At 50.1% G+C, this 20,964-nt stretch overlaps 1 protein-coding gene across 1 annotated transcript in view; it reads right to left on the bottom strand.

Annotated features, from left to right (window-relative positions):
• The window catches only part of Srrm3 (serine/arginine repetitive matrix 3), a 68,814-nt gene extending 48,182 nt beyond the window's left edge, over positions 1 to 20,632 (bottom strand). The window contains exon 1 of the mRNA XM_051161312.1: positions 20,432 to 20,632. The gene's annotated coding sequence lies outside the window, so the exon portion shown is untranslated. The remainder of the gene's footprint in view (positions 1 to 20,431) is intronic.
• Positions 20,633 to 20,964: the final 332 nt, after the last annotated feature.

The raw sequence follows: 20,964 nt of genomic DNA on the forward strand, positions 1-20,964 counted from the left end.
AATTCCCAGTGCTGCATAATTGGATTGTGGTGTCTGTCACAAACCTGTAATTCCATCACTCAGGAGGATCAAGTGTTCAATGCCATCCTCAGCTACAAAGGGAGTTTGGAGTCACCCTGGGCTACATGAGATCCCTACTTAAGGAGGAGAAGAGGAAGAAGAGGGAGGGGGAGACACCCCCACAATGAACCACAAGAGCTAGAAGTCAGTAGGAGCCTTCTGGAGGCGAGAGGGTTACAGCGGCTTCCTCCAGGCCTCCTTGGAGTCTCTGGGGAAGAGCTGAAGCAGATGTATGTTACCCAACACTCCAGAAGATGCTGGCGCAGCTGGGAGGAAAAGAGCCCAAACGGCTTCCTTTCAATTATTCAGTGGCTGGAGATTCCTGGGGGCCCAGCTGGAGCCAGAGAAAAACCTTGGCGGAGGCTCTTATGCTAGGGTTACCTGGTCTGGAGTCAAGGTGGGAGCCTGGGGGAGAGAGTGGCAGCCCGGCTTGTGCTGTGCTGGTACCTCAGTGCTGTTCCGCCAAGCACAGCATGACTCATGGTCCCTTCTACTGTCCCCTCCTGTTCAGTCTAGAGCTCTCTGTCCAACCACCCGGGCCAGGGCGTGGCCTGATCCCTTCTCTGCAGCTTCAGTCTGTGCTGTTGAACAGGAGTGAGATGGTGACCCAAGGCAGGCAGACGGGAAAGGTGCTCGGCCCAGGAGAAAGCACAGGCTGTTTTGATAGCCTGTGGGTTTAGACAACCTGTCTAGCCTCAGGCCAGCTCCCGTTTCCCCTGCTCTGGTCTGCTTTATTCTGCACACACTATACTATACTGTTCCTCCTGTCTGGAATGCCTTACCACCCCATTCATTTGGCCGGGAGGGACAAGTGCCACCTCTTCTGTGCAGCCTCCAGTGACTTCATAAAGTATGTCCTCCTAGGGGATATGCCTTTGGGGGTCACCTTATCACTTTAGCTCTAGTTCAGCTATATTCCGTCTTGGCCTGAGTGACACAGTTAGGTATTGTTCATTTAGTTATTGTCTCATGTAGCCCAGGCTGGCCTTGAACTCCTTATGTAGCCAAGGATGACCTTGAACTTGTTCTTCAGCCTTTACCTCCAGAGTGCTGGGATTACACAGCATTAGTCAACATGCCCAGAGTCTGCTGTACTCAAGATCAAACCCAGGCATATGTGCACCAGTTAAGCCATATGCCCAGCCATGTTTTTGAGGCAAGGTCTCACTAGGTAGCCCTGGCTGCCCTGGAGCTCACTATGCAGACCAGGCGGGCCTCGAACTCTCAGAGCTCCACCGGCTTCTGCCTCTCAAATGCTAGGATTAGAGGGTGTGCCATCATGCCTAATTTCCCATACTGGAAATTGACTCATGAGTTTTCTGTCTCAGCCTTTTGTGTGCTGGAATTACAGACACATACCACAATGCCCAGCTTAGCTGGTGTCTCTCTAAGGAGAGCAGTTGAGTAACTCTATCTTCCCATCCTCGGTGTCTGGTATATGGGCCTTCACACTGAGCAGCCATCTATCTGTGATCCTCTAGGCACTTGAAGGTGGAAACAGGAGGATCAATAGTTCGAGGTCATCCTTGGCTACATCGTAAGTTCAAGACCTGCCTGTGCTGCATGGGACCTTATGTCAAAATAAACAACAGCGGCAGAAATTCAGCCTGGGGCAGGCAAAGCCTGAGGACCTGAGTTCAAACCCTGGGAGGAGAGGACTGACTCCCACAAGTTGTCCCCTGACTGCCACATGCTTGAGTCACGGCACACACCCGTTAAGTAAGTAAGTAAATGAACAAACAAATGTTATAGAAATCTAGCCTGTGTTTGTAATGGTGCAGAGCTCATCTCCTCTGTTGTACCACTGTCGACTTCAGGGACCTCCATGGAACTGATCCTTAGTCCTTGCTCCCAACATCCAGTCTGGGTCCTTTTGTCATTTGCATAAACTACATTGTTGTCTCTTCGCTGGAGTCAGCTCAGTCTCTGTATGACACGGAAAGGACTTCTAGCCAGGACCCTCCCCCTGTTCTAAGAGTTCCAACTTGAATTCCCATACCAGAAGCCTGGAAGGTAGGTTCCTAGAGCCAGGGATGTCTCTGCTGTGTGATTGTTAAGGAGGAGCCACAGTCTAAGCCTACAGGCCAGGTGACATCAGTACAGACCACTGAGGTCCAGAGCTGGCTATACAGAGCTTTGTATGGGACAGACCCCATCAAGCCAAGAGTTGAGACTAGCAACACGAACCAAGGGTGCCCAACCTCCAGTACTCCAGGCTCTGGAATAGACCAGAACAGGCAATAGTGGCTCTCAAACACCATATAAACCAGCCCAAATCAGCACACAGCTACTGAAACCAGAAGTGAGGTCTCAGGATGTGGCTCAGTCGGTACAGGGCTTGTCTAGTGTACACAAAACCCTGGGCTCCACCCCACCCCCCAGCACTGCACGAGATCAGAGGAATGATGCGACTTGGGTGCTGGAGGCAGGATGGTCAGAAGTTCAAGGTCATCCTCAGTAGGCAGCCGAGAAAGCTCAGTAGCTAAAGGCATTTGCTGCCAGGCTGAGTTTGGTCCCCGGAACCCCACACACACACACACACGGTACAAAGGAGAGAAATGACTCTCATCCTCAGACCTTCACATGTGGGCCTTGGTGTGTCATGAGCACCTGTGTGTGTATGCACATATTCATATATGCACACATGCCCACGCATGGCATAATAAATACATATAAAGTAATATTTTACCATATTTTACCATCATTCTCAGCTATATATCCAGTGCAAGACCAGTATGGAAAAATGAGATACCCCCCTCAATCTCAAAAATAAAATAAAGGCTGGAGAGATGGTTTAATTGGCAACAGTCATGGCAAGCCTCAGTGTGTTCTTTAAAAGGCAGGCATGGAGCTAGAGTGATGGCTCAGCAGTTAAGAGCATTTCCCGCTCTTCCAGAGGACCAGAGTTCTGATCCCAGCACCCTTTAGAGTAGTTTGCAACCACCTCTAACTCCAGCCCCAGAGGATCCAGTACCTCCAAGTACCCAGTATCTTCTGGCCTTCTAGGGCACCCACACACAAGTGAACACAGACCCATACATACACACAAACACATTTTTTAACCATCTTAAGGAGAAAAGCTGGACATAGCTGCTGGTTTTGGTGGCGCACGCCTTTTAGTCCCAGCACTCGTGAGGCAGAGGCAGGTGGATCTCTGAGTTTGAGGCCAGCCTGGTCTACAGAGCAAGTTCTAGGAAAGCCAAGGCTACACAGAGAAACCCTGTCTCAAGGGGAAAAATCAAACAAAACAAGTGCAACACCGGACAGGGTAGTGTAGTGCTCATTTGTAATCCCTGGTTCTTTCTGGTCAGCTGGCCTAGGCGAGCTCCAGAGTCAGTGTGACCGTTTTAAAAAATAAAATAGATGCCACCTGAGGAACAAAACTTAAAGTTGCCTTCTAGCCCCATAAGCAAGTAAGTGTGCATGCACTCATGCCCCACCTCCCGAGTGTGTGCACATATGCGTGCACACACACACACACACACACACACACACACACACACACACACCAACGTCCCAGAACACAAACCAGTTGAGCATATCAGTGCTTCCTCATCTGCGCTCTCAGGAAACAAAGGGCTCTGTCTCCCTTGAGTAGCCAGTTTGGCACTCCTTAGAGATCCCTGTGGCCTTCAGGGAGGCTGTCACCGTCTAGATGGGGATCTTCCCCATGATGGCACCAGAAGGGAGATTTGGGGTGATCTGGTAGGGACCAAAGAGCAGCTTCAACTCAATTGGAGAAGGGGCTGTCTCGTGTCTCGGCTGCCCCGAAGGGCTGTTGGCAGGTCATCTTTCTAAGGATCAACCTATACTGGCCTCTGGAGCTGCCTCTAGCATGACACCAGAGAAGCCTTCGTATTCATGACGGCTTCACCATCCTCCACCCCAAGAACAAGAAAATCCCAGACGATATCCAGACGCTGGTTAGATGGGAAGGTGGGTCTACATGGGGTTGGTCTTTTTGTCCCTGGAGAAAAGTCAAACTTGGGAGGAAGCTGCACATGGTGGTTGTCCCTGGAGAAAAGTCAAACTTGGGAGGAAGCTGCACATGGTGGTACCTATGTATGACGCCAGCACGTGGAGCCTGAGGCAGTAAGATGAGGCGTTAGAGGCCAGCCTGGGCTACTGCGACGGTTTTTATTGTCAGTTTGACAGGGTATAGGATCATCTTGAAGACAAATCTCTGGATATGTGTATGAGAGATTTTTCTACATTAAGTTAATTAAGGTGGGACAACCTACTCTAAATATGCGTGACACTGTTCTATGAGCTGTGGCTTCAGGCTGAATAAAAAGGGAGCTCCAAACACCAACATCTGAACACATGTGCATCTGCACACACATCTGCACATGTCACACACATACCCGCATACACCACACATACACCTACCTGCACATACCATGCACACACCTGTACATACTGCATACACACCAGCACATATCACACACACACACCTGCACATACCACACACACACACACCTGCACATACCACATACACACCAGCACATATCACACACACACTGAACAAACAAATAAGAGTTGGCAGGCCATAGGTCAACTCAGAAGCTATTGGTAGGAGCAGTGAGTACTGGCCAGACAGCTACTTTCTCCCACAGGGGAGTTGGTGGAGTCTGGGGCAGATGCCTTCTCTGCCCACATAAACCTCATTATGGAAAATTCCCTCTATTGACTTGGCTCTAATCAGGCAGGCCGCCCTGGGCATCCCTGCCTCATGTTCCTGCTGGGCCAGCTGAGATCAAAGAGATAGCCAAAGAGAGTCGGGCTGGGGGCTGGAGCATCGCCTGCCTTTCCATCGATCCAGATGTGCCTTTCGTTGCTAGGCAACAGCCTCCAGTCTCTCCTGGTCCTTCCTCCCCCGGGGGCTGCAAGACTGGGCAGTAAAGGGGATAAGAGACAGAAAGAGACACCACATTCATTCCCTGTTTTTCCTTTCCACACTAAGATCTCTGTTCTCAAGCTTGGAGTCTCTTTTCCTGATGGGGAAGCACTCTTGTATTGGGAACTCCACCCTCACACCAAACGGACACCCTTATCTTGCATACATTTACACGCATTTATAGTTTACTAAAAATATCCACACATCCACTGCACAAAAGAGGAGTATAGCCTCTTAGGAAGACAGACCAGAGACTTACCAGGAAGGCCCAGAGACTGGGAGGGAAGACAACCAAGGCAAGACTCACGGCTGACGCAGCGGGTGGCAGCACACATTTGTGATCCCAGCACTTGGGAGGTGGAAGCCAGGTCAATAAGGCCAAGCCCACAGAAAACTCACAAAAAACAAGACCTCGGGCTCCTGAGTCCCAAGTCTGCTCTGAGCTTGTATCTGATGTAGGAGCCATTTGATTTAGGGGGAATTTGTCGGTAAAGACAAATTCACACTCATATTTTTGAGTGGGCTGGCTTTTCCTTTCTTTCTTTTTTTTTTTTTTTTTTTTTCTTTCTTAAGACGTAGGATGAATTTCATAGTAAATTTTCCTGTTGTTGTTTCAAGTGCTGTAATCTAAAACAGTAAGTCATGTTTTTTCAACAGGCATTGAAATGTATTGCAAGCCAGTCCCTCTCATCACAGCTTCTTATTTTGCCTGTTTTATCAGCCCTGCCCTGCTCATGTTTCCTGGGCTTTTTTTTTTTTTTTTTTTTTTTTAATCTTTTGGCTTTTTGAGACAGGGTTTCTCTTGGAATTCACTTTGTAGACCAGGCTGACCTTGAACTCAGAGATTGGCCTACCTCTGCCTCCCAAACACTAGGATTAAAGGCATGCGCTGCCACTACCACACCCAGCAATTTGGTTTTTATTTTTTGTTTGTTTTTCACTCTTCTGGGTTTTCAAAAGGTTGTCTGTGTGTGTGCCGTGCCACACCCAGCAGTTGTTGTACAGTGACCTATTAACACTACAACATATTTAGAATTCGGTCTCTTTTCAGGAGGACTTCCCTTGTGGGTGGAGGACGGTCAGTTTTCTTCTCTCCCTTGGTTTTGTTTTTTCTTTGTATGCTCAGGTGAAGGTTTGCCAATGGAGGCCAGAGATCAACCCCAGGCACCTTTCCTCAGGAGTCATCTACCTTGGTTTTTGAGATGGCTCCTCACTGGGACCCACAGCTCATCAATTAAGCTAGGCTGGCTAGTGAGCTCCGGGAATCCTCCTGTCTCCACTCCTCCCATGCTGGGATTACAATTGTGTACTCCCATGCCCATGATCACTCATGTGCAGCAGGTACTTTACAACGGTTCCACTCCCCAGAGCCCCCTTCTTCCCCGTTTCGAACCATTTCTTTGAGGCACTGTCTCCTTCTGCAGCCCAGGCTAGCCTCAAACTACGTATCCCAGGAGGCCATCAAACTTGTGATCCTCCTGCCTCAGCCTCCTAACCATTATGCCCAGCTGTCAAACCTTTTTTGTTTTGTTTTCTCTGGAGCTAGAGGGCAATTTTATTACTGTTCTGAGAGAAAATAAAAACCATAACAGGGTAAGCAAGCTCAATGGCTCAGCAGCTGCTGGGCAGGGGGTGGGGGGTTGGAGAAGAGGAAGAAAAAGACCATGCCTTCATGAGTTTGGGATCAAAAAAGCAAGCAGCTATGAAGTAGAAGCAAGGGACGGGGCTTCAGAGAAAGAGGGCTGGGGAGGTGAGGAAAGGGCAGGGCCCATAGAGAGCATGCTCAGATGAGAAAGAGAGAATGAATGAAGGAGTTACACTTTTTTGAGTTAGAACTCCCAAAGCAGGCAGGCTCAGCCCTGCTGCACGGTGGAGGCACCATACACAGCTGCCTCAAACTGTTGTAAAAATTAAATCGATTGGCCGGGTGTGGTGGAGCATTCCTTTATCAGCACTAGGGAGGCAGAGGCCAGCCTGGTCTACAGTGTGTGTGTGTGTGTGTGTTGTGTGTGTGTGTGTGTGTGTGTGTGTGTGTGTTATGGCAGACACATGGCTGTCAACTGACAACTTGAAGGAGTTGTCCTTCCACTCTGTGTGTCCCAGGGGCTTAACCTCTGGCCATTTCAGGCTTGGTGGCAAGTGCTTTTACCCGCGGAGCCATCTTGGCAGCCCCCAACCCTTTTCTTAATGCATCCGAGGAAGACAAAGAAGAGCTAAAGCGCTTAGAAGCTCAGCATGGTAGACAGAGAGACTCAGGCCCAGGGTGGTTTCTAGGAGCCCTTGGTCCTGGCCTTGCCTGCCACCTGCTCAGTTGCAGCTCTGTATAGCATGATGCCATCTTCTTCCGAGTCCTCTGCCCAATGCCTGACACACACACTTCAACTCTGAGAGGCTCGGCTTTCCAGGGTCCTTGACAAACAGTAACAAATTAATGTCAATTAATCTGATTATCCTAAATCGTTATTTAAGCAGCTAATTAGCAATATCATTGACAATAACCCATGGATCCCTCAGGGATGGCAAGTGGAGAAGGGATGAAGGAGGCCCTCCAGTCTCTGGGAAGGAAGGGGTGAGTCTCTTGGTGTTGCTACTCATGCCTTCCCATGTGTGCCTTTCCATGTGTTTTTCTTGCTTTGCCATCAGCATGGAATCCACTCCTGCTATGAGCTCTGCCTAGACTCTGGCCAGGGTGGAAAGCGTGATGTGAGCTGGGTCTGTTAGCATAGGTCTGTCATCTCCAGAGAACTGATAACTTCAAATAAAAAGCAAAAAAGTGGTGTGTGGGGTATAGCTTAGTGGTAGCGCTCTTGCTTCGTGAGGGGCTAGAGATGTTGCCCGAGGCATATCGCTCACGTTGCCTGCACACCATCCTGGGGTCAATCCTTAGGAGAGGAGACCCTCTGTGGGAGAGAGGCTAGGAGAGGAAGGAAAGTTGCATCTGTCCAAAAGACTGCTCTAAGGTTCCTGAGCACATCCCCTGTATCCACAGCCTCCCAGGTCATGTGCCTCAGGGCCTATCACCTTCACCAAGGCCATGGGCATCTCAGGCTGCACAGCAGGCCTGGATGGGAAGGGCCGGCCTCCGCGCCACTCTGAAGATGATGGAATGATGGAATGAATGAGCCTTTCCCATGCCAGCCCAGGCAGCGCGGGGACCCTGACAACACGGGGCACAGGACCTTGCCCTTCAATGGCAACACGCCTGGACACCCAGGAACAGGACAGCCTCACGCACAGCGGTTGCGTTTCCTGAGCTGAGGTCCGCTCCTCGGCTCCCGGCCTACTCCGTTGGGTGTTGTGAGGCTGAGAAAGACGCGCGGATCTCAAGCCCCAGAGCCTGGTGCCTGGGAGATGGCGAAACAGAGAGCCAAGAGGGGTGAGAGCAGAGGGGAGGCTGAGCAAGGAGCCTCGAAAAACACACAGGAGACAGCTCGACTTGACACAACTCACGGGAGCTGTCTGAGCAGAGCCTGGAGATGAAGGAGGCAGAGGAGGAGGAGGAGAAAGAGGAGGAGGAAGAAGGGCATTTTGGGTAGAGGGAGCCACATATGCGAGAATAAGATACTGGCTCTCAACTCCGTGCAAAAAGAACGTGTTTTTGGCAAGGCAATGCTGGGAATGAAACCCAAGGCCAGATGTGCGCTAGGTGGGTGCTCTATTGCTAAGCCACTCTTCCAGCGTCTTGATTTTTATTTCAGGACAAGGTCAAGGCTGAACTTGAACTCCCTACTATCTCAACTGCCTAAGTGTTGGAATCATTCTTTTACATTGTTGATTTCTTAGTGTTCTGGCGTTGGGAACCCAGGGTGCTGCTATGCTAATCAAACGCTCTACCACTGAGCTCCATTTTCAGTACCTCTGCTCCCCAACTCTAGTGTGTCCCGGCATCTGGGTGCTTTGATATTTGACCCTCGCACCTCACCCTCAGATTCTGAACCCACGATCCAGGTTGGGTCCTAGGAATTCTCTTATCACAGACTCTTCTAGAAGCACAGAGGCAGGCATACTGCATACTGCATCATCAGATCATGCTGCGGTGAATTTGGATGTCCTGGGTTGGCCCCGGGTCATGTGACTCATGTCCTGAAAATACATCATTGCCCTCCCAGTTTCCATCTGTCTAAATCATGCCTGCCCGTCTTCAAACAGTTCTGTCTGGTGGGTCCCGCTGGGAGCGTCCTTTGTGTCCTATGCTGCCTGCAGGAGAAAGACTTGGAGCCTCACATCTCACAGTGTCACCTGGCACTAAGTCTCCACAAGCTGCCTATGTCTTCTGCTGAGTCCCAAGCTCCTTGGCCCTGGCTTTTCTTCCTCTCTCTTCCTCCTTCAGAAGTGTCCTTCCTTCTGGCAGACCTACATGGGTTCTGTGAGGTCTATCTGAGATGCTGGCTCTAAAGCCACCCAGCCAAAGCAACCTTGTCTTGCACCAGAGCCTGGGCCACCCTCAGACCCTCCCATCTAAGCCACGTCACTTGCAGAGACATTACCAACTCGAGGCAAAAAGGACATTTTTGTCTTTGCGGTGCCGAGGATGGTACCTGCAGCTGGTCCAGACTAAGCAAGCAAGCATTCTACCACCTAGCCGTGCCCAGCCTCTCACTGGGGGATTCTAGACAAGTTTTCTGCTGAGGAGAGCTTTGGTGCTAACATGGTTCTGCATCTTTCTTCACCCAATGTCCAACATGGGGTGGTGCATAATAACGATTATGCAGCTTCTCAGAGAAGAAGCGCACCAAGCAAGGTTTGGTGAGTGACTGAATGAAGGTAGGAACGGGCACACCTGCTGTCTGATACGCCAGAGAAGGGGGGTAGAGGAAGGAAGAATTTAAAAGCCGATGGACGTCAAAGTGTGGCTGGGCACATCCGCGATCCCAGCACCTGGGAGGCAAGGGCAGGGTGCTCAGGAGTTGAAGGCTAGCCTTGGCAATGCATGAAACTCAAGACCAGCCTAGCATACAAAAGACCGTGTCTTCAAAGCAACAAACAAACAAAACTAGAAAAATTAACAACAACCGTACAGGGCTGGTAAATGGTTTAGTGTAAAGGCACTTACTGCCAAACCTGGTGACCTGAGTTCTATGCTCAAGATTCAACCCCTGTGAGTTATTACCTGCCCCCCACCCCCCCTCCCCCGCTTTCTACTGAGGCATGTGTGCCCAAGTACAATAAATGTAAATAAAAATATTTTTTTTAAACCAAACAAACAAACAAATAAACAAAAAGCAAAGCAAAACCAGGCAACAGGGCCGGAGGGGATGGCTCAGTCAGCAAAGAGCTTGCCACGCAAGCTGGAGCATCTGAGCCCAAACCCCAAAGCCATTTTCTTTTTCTGAGAAAGCATGCTTAAAATCTTGGTGCTAGAAAGTAGAAACAGGCAGATCCCTGGGGCTTCCTAACCAGCCAGCCTCGCCTACTTGGTGGGCTGCAGGCCAGCGAGAGACCCTGTCTATAAATAAGTAAATAGATACATAAGAAAGACGGCGCCTGGCATTTCCTCTGCCCTTCATATGTGCGTGCACATCTGTACACACATATAGCCATGTTCACTCACATGCAAACATGCATGCACACTTGCACGTGTGTGTATGCACCCCCATATACATACTTACAAGGAGCAAAGAGAAGTGGTCTGCACAGGATACTGAGTGAGTGAACAGGACCAGCTGAGTGTCCCTGCTTCAATCTCTTCCAGAATACTTCCGGTGACTCTCTGGGGTGGCTCAGCTACTCTACTAGTCCTGAGCTGACTCTGCTAACCAGGGGTCTTTGTCGGGTGCTGAGGGCCATGCCATCAGCTGGGGATAGGCTGAAGGGTCTGTCCTTGGCTTTCTCCCCACCCACTGACCTCCTTCTTTCTCTAGAAGATTCTAGTCTGGGTACATGCACACCCATCTCTGTCAAGTCTCCTGGGGGACCAGGACCTGTATGAGGTCTCTTAGTGCCCTGGTGGATGGACAGCAGCTTCCCCTTCAATGGACAGCAGCCCCTTATTGGCCACAGCCCTTAATGCCTGATATATTTGTCTTTTCTTCCTCCCTCCCTCCTTCCCTCCCCTCCCTCTTACTCTTCCTCCCTCCCTTCTCGCTCTTTCGGATTTTTGAGAAAGTCTCCCTATGAATCCCAGCTGGCCTGAAACCCTAGCTCAGTGCTTCTCAACCTTCCTAATGCTGCCACCCTTTAAATAGAGTTCCTCATCTTGTGGTGACCCCACCCCACCCCCACCCCCATCCTGCAACTATCCAGTTACTTTTATTGCTATTTCATATCTGTAATTTTGCTACTATTATGAGTCATAATGTAAATGTTTTCCAATGGTCTTAGGCAACCCCTGTGAAAGGGTTGTTCGACGCCCTTCCCCCCAAAAAGGGGTTGAGACCCCCAGGTTGAGAACGCTGCAGTAGGTCCTCCTGCCGCTATTGCTAGGACAGCAGTCATGTCCCCACTCTCCCTGGCTCACCCTTCCATGTCAATACCCTTGCTATTCTGGGTGTCACTCCTCTGCGCCTTCTTTATCAGTCTCCAGGGCCCCAAAAAAAGCATCGGCTCTCTCGGGGGGCCTCCTCCTATAGCCCACATCCCTGTGGATAGCTTCTACCTAGCTGAACCTCCAGAAGGGCATAATGGTCAGTTCCCACAACTGCTCTGGGGAATTCTTCAAGGTCAAGGCCAGGGTCAGATTGACCTCTGTGTCCTCAGGGCTCACAGAGTGCCCAGGAACAAAGAGACATTCCCCCGAGTATGAATTATATTGAGCCACCCACCCAGATGGTGACTGCTGTCTCAGATACATATTGGATTTTATTCTATTGATGATGATGATGATGATGATGATGATGCTTTTCAAGACAAGGTCTTTCTGAGTAGTTCTGGCTGTCCTGGAACTAGCTCTGTAGAGGAGGCCAGGCTGGCCTTAAACTCAGAGAGATCCTCCTGCCCCTGCCTCCCGAGTGCAGGGATTAAAGGCATGCACCAACACCCAGCCTGGATTTTATTCTTAAGGACTTGCTGTCAAATCCATCGTCTATCACTTCTCCTTGTGCACTAGGAGAGAGCTACGCACTTTGGGAGCCTGTTGTAAGGATGGAGGGTGGGCCCAGCTGAAAGCAGAGCCCAGGAGACGGCTGTCACTTGATTCCAGCTCTGAGCTCTTTCCACTGAAGTCTTGCAGGATCCATGCTCTCCCCTGGGAATGTGTGACCTACTCAGACTATCCCATGCCAGCAGCTATGGCTGCTCCCTCCTGCAGTCCCTGGCATAGGAAACTGACAAGACAGAGCTACCTCACTCTCAGGCTCATCTGCCCCAGGCCCCATAGTCATCCCTTTCAAGAAAAACACATAGCCCCCAGACCCTGCCTGAGATGGGTGGGACACAGGTCCGGCTTTCCCCTCTGCTATCCTTGGCTTGCTGGGAAAATAGCCTCACGCACACCCAGTCTTTCTACAGCCTCCCAGGGGCTCACGCTCCTCACTGGGGCAAAAGCTCAAGTATATTTCTGAACAAGCTCTAAAAATGTCCAAGGATGCTCAGACTGGAGAAGGGGGAAAAAAAAAAAAGAAAAGAAAAGATGTAGAGCCAGGAGTAGTGGCGCATGCCTATAATCCCAGGACTTGGGGAGGCAAAGGCAGGTGGATCTCTGTGAATTTGAGGTCAGCCTGGTCTACAAAGCAAGTCCAGGACAGCCAAGGCTACACAGAGAAACCTTGTCTAAAAAACAAAACAAAACAAAAAGCCAAACAAACAAACAAAAACTACAAAAGAACACAGACGTCTCTCAATAGGACATTTCCAGTGATTTAATTTCATGTAGCAATGAGCATGTAGGAGGAAGTCTGCAAGGAGGTACCACAGTCTTAGACAATCTTAGTGCTTATCTTTGGGTGGTAAGAGTGTTTGTCTTTGTGTGTGTGTGTGTGTGTGTGTGTGTGTGTGTGTGTGTGTGTGTGTGTGAGAGAGAGAGAGAGAGAGAGAGAGAGAGAGAGAGAGAGAGAGGAATGAATGGAACCCAGGACTTTGTACATGCTAGGCAGATCTCTAACCACTGTACCACACTCCCAACCCCTCACTAGAGGATTCTAAGCAGATGCTTTACCATTATGCTGTATATCTGACCTCATTAAAAATTTTAAATTGCTACGTAGCAGTGATGGCACACACCTTTAATCCCAGTATTTGGGAAGCAGAGGCAGGGGATCTCTGAGTTTGAGGCCAGTCTGATCCACAGTGCAAGTTCTAGAACAGCCAGGGCTACACACACACACACACACACACACACACACACACACACACACACACACACACCCCTGTCTCCAAAAAGATTTTTTTTTAATAAATTTCATTATCAGTGCATGTGTCTCTGTGCATGTGCACATATGTGTACACATGTGTGCAGGTATGCACATATGCATACCACAGTGTGCATGTGGGCGACAGAGAAGTCAGTAGTTCTTTCAGGAATCAGTTCTATCCTTCCACCATGCTGGTTCTGGGGATCAAGTTCAAGTTGTCTGGTTTGGTGGCAGTGCCCTCACTCACCAAGCCATCTCACTGGTCCCAGGGGTGATGGTTGGTTTGGGTACATTGTTGTACAATGAGACTTCCCCGACCCTGTCCCGTGCTCCCTGCCTCTCTGTGTCTATGTCTCTCTCTTTTTGACATGCTCTCATTCTGTTGCCTAGACTGTCCAGAAACTCACTATGCAGCCCAAACTGGTTTCAAATTGCCAGCAATCCTTCTGGCACAGCCTTCCAAATGCTGGGATTACAAGCAAGCGTTCACGTGTGACACCATTCTTTTTGTTTGTTTGGTTTTGCTTTTTGTTTTTCAGGACAGAGTTTCTCTGTGTAGCCTTGGCCGTCCTGGACTCACTTTGTAGACCAGACTGGCCTCGAACTCACAGCGACCTGCCTGCCTCTGCCTCCCGAGTGCTGGGATTAAAGGCGTGCGCCACCACCGCCCAGCTATAACGTCATTCTTATTTACTTCTTTATTTATGTTTCTGTGAGTCAGGGTCTCACTCTGTAGCTCGAGCTGTCCTGGAACTCACTCTGTAGACCAGGCTAGTCCCTTGGATTACCAGTGTGTGCCTTTGCCAGCTGGAAAACAGGTTAGTTGTAAAGATCAAAGGATTCCTCACATTCTAGGCATATGCCTGTCAGAGGATAGCCACAAGTTTAGGCTCAGTCTAGGCTAACCTGTGACATATATTGAGAGCCTGCTAAAGAGAGAATTCAACACAGTTTGTGTTTGTCTGTCTGTCTCTGTCCTGGGTCATTCTGGGAAATAGTGGAAGGAAGGGACCCCACCCCACACTCAAAATGAAGAAGGGGTCTGCACTCCAGGATCAGGGAGCTTGGCCCAGCCTTCTCATAGCTTTCGGTGGCCCCAGCAAGGTGCTGCGGGATCCAGGCTTGTCTGCCAGTTTTGCCTGGCACAGCAACCTCTGCAGTGGGCAGGAGGCCAGGGCGAGGGCGGTGGAGGCTGAAGCAAGGCTGCCTGCTGAGGAAACATTGCCGCAGGCTGGCAGCTTTTAATATGGTGGGACCCCCCTAGGGGCTTGGTGGGCTTCTCTGGAGCCAAGGTCTACATAGCCATCGAAAGACCTTTCTGTAAGTCCGGTAGTTAGCCCAGATCTTGATCATCTGCCCAAATCTCCCGAGAGCCCCATTTTGGATGACACAGGACTAAGAGGTCTGGGGTGCAGGTGGGACTATTGTCCTCCTTGTGCCCAGAAGAGAGGGAAGGAGTGAGAGACACAGGCACCGGCATAGGATGAACAAGGCTGGACCAGACTGCAGTTGCGATTGCTGCTAATAAATTTCTCCCTATCAAAAGGATTCTAGGCCTCTCACCCTCTCTCTATCCTCCCCACCTCCATGTGTGTGTGTGTGTGTGTGTGTGTGTGTGTGCCATAATACATTTATGGCAGTCAGAGAACAATTTGTAGGGGCTTGGTTCTCTTCTTCCACCATGTGAGTCCCAGGCATCAAACCCAGGCAATTTGGCAGCAAGTACCTTGATCCACTAAATTATCCAGCCAGCCTTCTCCACCTCCTTTTTGTTTGTTTGTTTCGAGACAGGGTGTCTCTGTGTAGCCTTGGCTGTCCTGGACTTGCTTTGTAGACCAGGCTGGGCTCGAACTCACAGCAGTCCGCCCGCCTCTGCCTCCCTGAGTGCTGGGATTAAAGGCGTGCGCTAGCACGCCTGGCTCCACCTCATTTTTTGAGGCAGGGTCTCTTCTTTTTACCTGAGGCTCCAAGTTGGTCTAGGCTAGGCAGAGTCCCAGAGTTCTACCCATCTCTGCTTTCCTAGTGCTGAGATTACAAGTGAGCACCACCTGCTTGGCTTTTTAAAACAAACAAACAAACAAACAAACAAAAAACAACTGAGCCATCGCCCAGCCCTGTTGTTCACAACTCGTGGATCAGGACCCCTTTGGAGGTGGAATGACCTTTCACAGGGATCACCTGAAACCATCTGCATAGCAGGTATTTACATTATGATTTGTAACAGCAGCAAAATTACAGTTACAAAGTAGCAACAAAAGTTATGTTATGGGCTCAGCACAACATGAGTAACTGTATTTTTTTTTTTTTTTTTTTTTTTTTTTGAGGCAAGGTTTCTCTGTGTAGCCTTGGTAGACCAGGCTGGCCTCGAACTCACAGCAATCCGCCTGCCTCTGCCTTTCGAGTGCTGGGATTAAATGAGTAACTGTACTAAGGGGTCACAGCATTAGGAAGGTTGAGAGCCCCTGACACCTTCCGTGTTACAGCCAAACTCCCGCCCTCATCTAACTTCTTGTTCACAGATTACACCAGGCCTTCAGGGTCACCTTCATGAACCCCCCTTCTCCTGGCCAGCCTCCTGCCTCTCAGCAGGTCTCACTACTGATCCCCTCCCTCTTCTATTTCCTGGCTTTTCTCTGGACGAAGGTTTTTTTAGAACCAAGCAGGTCTCTCTTCCCTCCTGCATTCGTTTCCCTAACAAGACACTCCTGTTCGGGCCTGGGCTTCTCCCTATAGAATTCAGCTGCCAGATTTCTTTCTCGCCCTGATTCCCCAAGGCACTCTCAGCCAACATCTCTTGTTCTCTCTGTCCTGTGCGTCAGGTGCTTGGGCCGCTCCTGGCTCTGGTGAGCGATTCTGGTAGGTAGGTATATGGAGGGCATTTTTGGTGTCCTAGCAGGCCACCCCAGACCTAGGCTAGAGGGGTGTCTAATCTTGGCTCACTGTGGTATCTGGGACCCTGGTATTATTCCCACCCTCCACCCCCACCTTGCCCTTGGAAGTTGATTCAGCTGTCAGGGGGCTCAGGTGGATTTTGAAATCTCAGCTGCAGCAGCCGATAGGTCAAACCTTGAAACACTGGAGGTGATTTCTGCTTCAGTGGATGGAATCACAGGCTTCTGGACAGCCTCTCTCTCTCTCCTCTCCTCTCTCTCTCTCTCTCCTCTCTCTCTCTCCTCTCCTCTCTCTCTCTCTCCTCTCTCTCTCTCTCTCTCTCTCTCTCTCTCTCCCTCTCTCTCTCTTGTTTGTGTGTGTGTGTGTGTGTGTGTGTGTGTGTGTGTGTGTGTGTAAATGCATGTCTATTTATATGTACATGAAGGCCAGAGGTATAAGTCAGGCGTCTTTCTTAGTTGCTCTCTATCTTATTTTTTTGGATCAGGTTCTCTCACTAAGCCTGATTAGCTAAGTTGGCTCCAGGGATCCACTTGTTTCCACCTTCCTAATGGTTGGGTTATGGATGTATACCACAGCACCCAGTTTTTATGTGAGTGCTGGGGATCCGAACTCAGGTCCTCAAGTTTGAGTGACACTCTACTGACTAAGCCATTTCCCCAATCCCTGGGGGGGGGGGGAGAGAGAGAGAGAGAGAGAGAGAGAGAGAGAGAGAGAGAGAGAGAGAGAGAAGAGAGAGAGTGTAGGGATTGAACCCTGGTTCATGAACTAAACAAATCATCTACCACTGAACTGTAACCCAGTCATCTTTTTACTTTGACATGGACTCTTGTTAAGTTGTTCAAGATGGTCTTGAACTCATTCTCTTGCCTAGACTCGCCTTGGCCTCAAAATCCTCCTACCTCAGTCTCCCAACTGATTGGGATCACAGGCCTTCATTTTCAGGCCTGGCTCAACACACAGATTTATAGAGTAGAGAGCTCTTTAAAATCCTGGTGCTGGGCATGGTGGCACATGCCTTTAATCTCAGCACTTGGGGGGCAGAGGCAGGCGGATCGCTGTGAGTTTGAGGCCAGCCTGGTCTACAAAGTGAGTCCAGGACAGCCAAGGCTACACAGAGAATCCCTATCTTGAAAAACAAACAAATAAACAAAACTCCCAATGCTGAGGGGAACTTTGGGTGGTCATCTGTAAGACTATCACTTTATATACAGAGACATGGGAGACTTGTTGAAGGTCAGAAGAATTCACAATTGGAGCTGCCCTCAGAAATGCCCTTGGACTCACATGCCCAGTCCTGCAGTTTTCTTACCCCACGTTACCCCTGACTTCTGCTAGTCCACAGTGCTCTGGAAGATGGTCAGCCAGGGGAGCAAGGAGAATGGAGGGCAGCAGAGAGTTCTGGAAACCACTCTGGGACAGTAGGCTTAGACTGCACCAAGACCTTGGTAAAAACCATATCACACTTCCAGGCTTTGTTTGGGTCCTCTGCAAAGGGAAGACAGCAGCACTTCTTTTGTTTGTTTTGAGAAAGGGTTTCTCTGTATAGATGACTGTCCTGGAACTCACTCTGTAGACCAGGCTGGCCTTGAACTCAGAGATCCACTTCCGTCTGCCCCCAGAGTGCTGGGATTAAAGGTGTGGGCTACCACCCAGTTCTCCCCACCACAGTAGTACCTCTTAACCAAGTCATATGAAGATGTGATGGTGTGTGTGTGTGTGTGTGTGTGTGTGTGTGTGTGTGTGTGTGTGATGGTCATGTGAATAGTTCAAGGTGTAGGTTAAGGAAGAGACACAGGCTCCCACCCGGCCCTGGAGTGAATAATATGTTGGGAGAGGAGGAGATGTGGGCAGGAAGGGAGGCTGACTCCAACAAGGCTGATGGCTGCTATGACCATGGGCTGCATGAAGGGGTGGGAGGTAGCCACTCAGAAGGCAATGGGCAGCCACTAGCTTTCTAAGGTCAGCAAGAGCCTGTTGGGGTGGAGCAGGTGGGATGAAGGTATGATAATGACTGGATGGGACTTCTCCTGGGGGATGGGATCATGATGGGGGGGGGCAGGTTGCAGTAGGGGTGCACAGATGCCAGTCCAAAGTACATTCTACCATCAAATGTCCTAGTGACCTTGGGGCAGTCATCTCCCTACTTCACTGTGTATGCCTCAAGCCCCACACCTGTAAGCTGACATCACAGGTCAAGAAACTGACACTTATCCAGACCTTGACAGAAAGAGGTTGGGACAAGTCATCAGCAATATTCTGCCCCAGGGAGGATAGCTAAGTGGCTTTGTGACCTTGGAAAAGTCAGTCTAACCTCACTTCTCAGCTGTGAAAAAGGACCAATGAGATCTTCCTTGAGGAGCATTGGTGAGGACTAGCAGGGTCCATTGCAGCCGCATGCCAATCATGGAGCCTGGTGTGATAGTCTCAACTAGCATGGTTCTCTAAGAAGCTGACCTTTGGGAATCAGAAGACATACTTCAAGTACCTCTATGAATCTCTGTAGGAAACATTTACTTGTAATCTCTTTATTAATATTCATCTAGCATGTGTGCCTGTGCGCGCGTTGTCCTGGAAATCACTCTATAGACTAGGCTGGCCTCAAACTCAGAGATCGACCTGCCTCTGCCTCCTGAGTGCAAGGATTAAAATCATGTGCCACCACCTCCCAGTTCATTTACATTTATTTATTTGTGGGTGGGGAGAGACAGGAGTGACAGTGCACACATGGAGGTCAGAGGACAACTGTGGGATTTGGTTCTCTTCTTCTACAATGTGGGGTCCAGGGGTTGAACTTAGGCTGTCAGGCTTGGTGGCAAGTGCTTTTTACCTACTGATCCATCTCACTGGCCCTAACATCCTACTGTGTAAATAGTGTCCCGTTTGTTATATAGATGACCCCAGTAGTTTAACCACGAAGCATTCTGCCCACTCTCCCAGCAAGTGCCCCTGTCACCCTCAACAACAAAAGAGATCTCCGTAACATTCCACCTGTTCACACAGTAGGAGGCAAGCTCAGAAAGGTTAAGAGGCTTTACCTGAGGTCACATAACCTATATTTGACTCCGCGTTTCTTGACTTCAGAGTCTGTGACTCTCAAGCCACCCCACCACTCACCTCTGAAAACCCAATCCACTCTCTTTAGTCATCCTTGAAGAATTGCTCCTCCACCCCACACAGGAGCGTGGGATAGGATATAAAGTTAAGGAACCCCAAATCTAGTGTTCTGTGGGAGCAATTTCCTAGTCAACATAGTTCTATTTCTGGATGGGGTGAAGAATCCGGGGCCAGCCCAGGTCATGACCTCAAGCCGACCCTCTAGATAGAGAAACCCTTACTGCTCATCACCATAACTGCTTTTTTTTTTTCTTTTGATACAGGACAGAGAGCCGGTCCAGGTGTGACAACACCACAAGCAGGTGAGTGGAGAGGTGTTGGGGAACTGAGAAGTTATGGCTGGGATACAGCACAGATGTTGGAGTGCCACATCTGACACGAGTGGCCTTTTTCTAGATCTCCCTGATTTGTCCTTATGGGAACAAGCTGTCAAAAACAGGAACTGCAGGAGACCTTACTGTCCAGGCAGGAGACCTTGAAAGAAAGTGGGAGAAGCTGGCAAACTAGAGGCTGCATCTCTCTCCACCCTGTGTGCTTTATCATAAATCTACCACAAGGCTGGACCTACCCCGAGCCTTAAAAATTCTTGCAGAGTGCCCTTCCAAACTCCCAGGGGCTATTTTCACATCTGCACCCTCCATCCTCTTCCCAGTGTGAGAATAAATGCCAGCTTGTGAGAGACCCAATTCTCACTGCCAGCTCCTACCTCCCCCAGGCATTTGGGTAGCTGGGAAAAAGGCCAGACTGTCCTTTATGCAGGCACCCCCCTGCTGGACAGAGGCCCAGCATCCAGACTTGGGGGGGGGGTGGCCTGTTCATTCCACCTCTGCAAGTGATGGGTGTCTACAGTGTCCCTGCATCGGGGTATCCTTTCCCTGGGGAGCAGGTGCTTCTCCTAAGCTGGGGGGAAGGGCGACTAGATGATGGCCTTCTTGGCATTCTCGTGGGCTGGACCATGGTTAATTTATGTCCAGGAGAGTCTTCCCCTTGACCCTTGAATTCACACTTTCTCCATCACTCTATAATACTATCTCGTCTGACTCCTCAGACAGATAACTTCAACAATCAACCCCTCAACCCCGATCCTTTGCACATCTGGATCCTCTAGCTGGGGAGGCCTGAGGTCCAACCCAGCCCAGCCCCTCTGGGGAAACACCCCCGCCCCATCAGAGGCTCTTACCTCCCCGCTGACCTCTGCAGTCTTTTAGATTCTGGAGCCGGGACTCCAGGTCTCGTTTGTTCCTGGGTCTTTTGCTGGGCAAGGAAGCTCTGTGGCCTCCCCCACGTCCCCGCGCCCCCGTCCTCCCGCGGGCGCCGCTGCCGATTGCTGAAATGCTGGACAGCGCACCACCATCGAGGAGGCCTCCTGGTCCGCCTGGTGGCTAGAGCGTCCCGGAGTCCGCGGCTCACAGCGCCCTCTGCAGGCCTGGAGTACCTAACGTTGCGGCTGCGGAGCCAGCAGGAGGCGAGGCATGTCTATTCTGAGAGCGGCCTTAAGAGCAAAGAGCATTAATTTGGAACTGGGCATAGTCCTTGCTATTTAGAGTCCTTACCAAGACTTTCCTTGAAGCCTGCTTGCAGCTGGAGAACTAGGGGACACATCCAAAGATGTCCTTGTCATTATGTCCTGGTGACGGACCAGGCAGGCTGTGTAGGGGTGTAAAGCCCACTGGGGAGAGAATTGTTTTTCTTATCCTGCCCACGCCTTCTCCT

Source organism: Acomys russatus, chromosome 19 (assembly GCF_903995435.1).
Source record: "Acomys russatus chromosome 19, mAcoRus1.1, whole genome shotgun sequence".
Classification (NCBI taxonomy): Eukaryota; Metazoa; Chordata; class Mammalia; order Rodentia; family Muridae; genus Acomys; species Acomys russatus.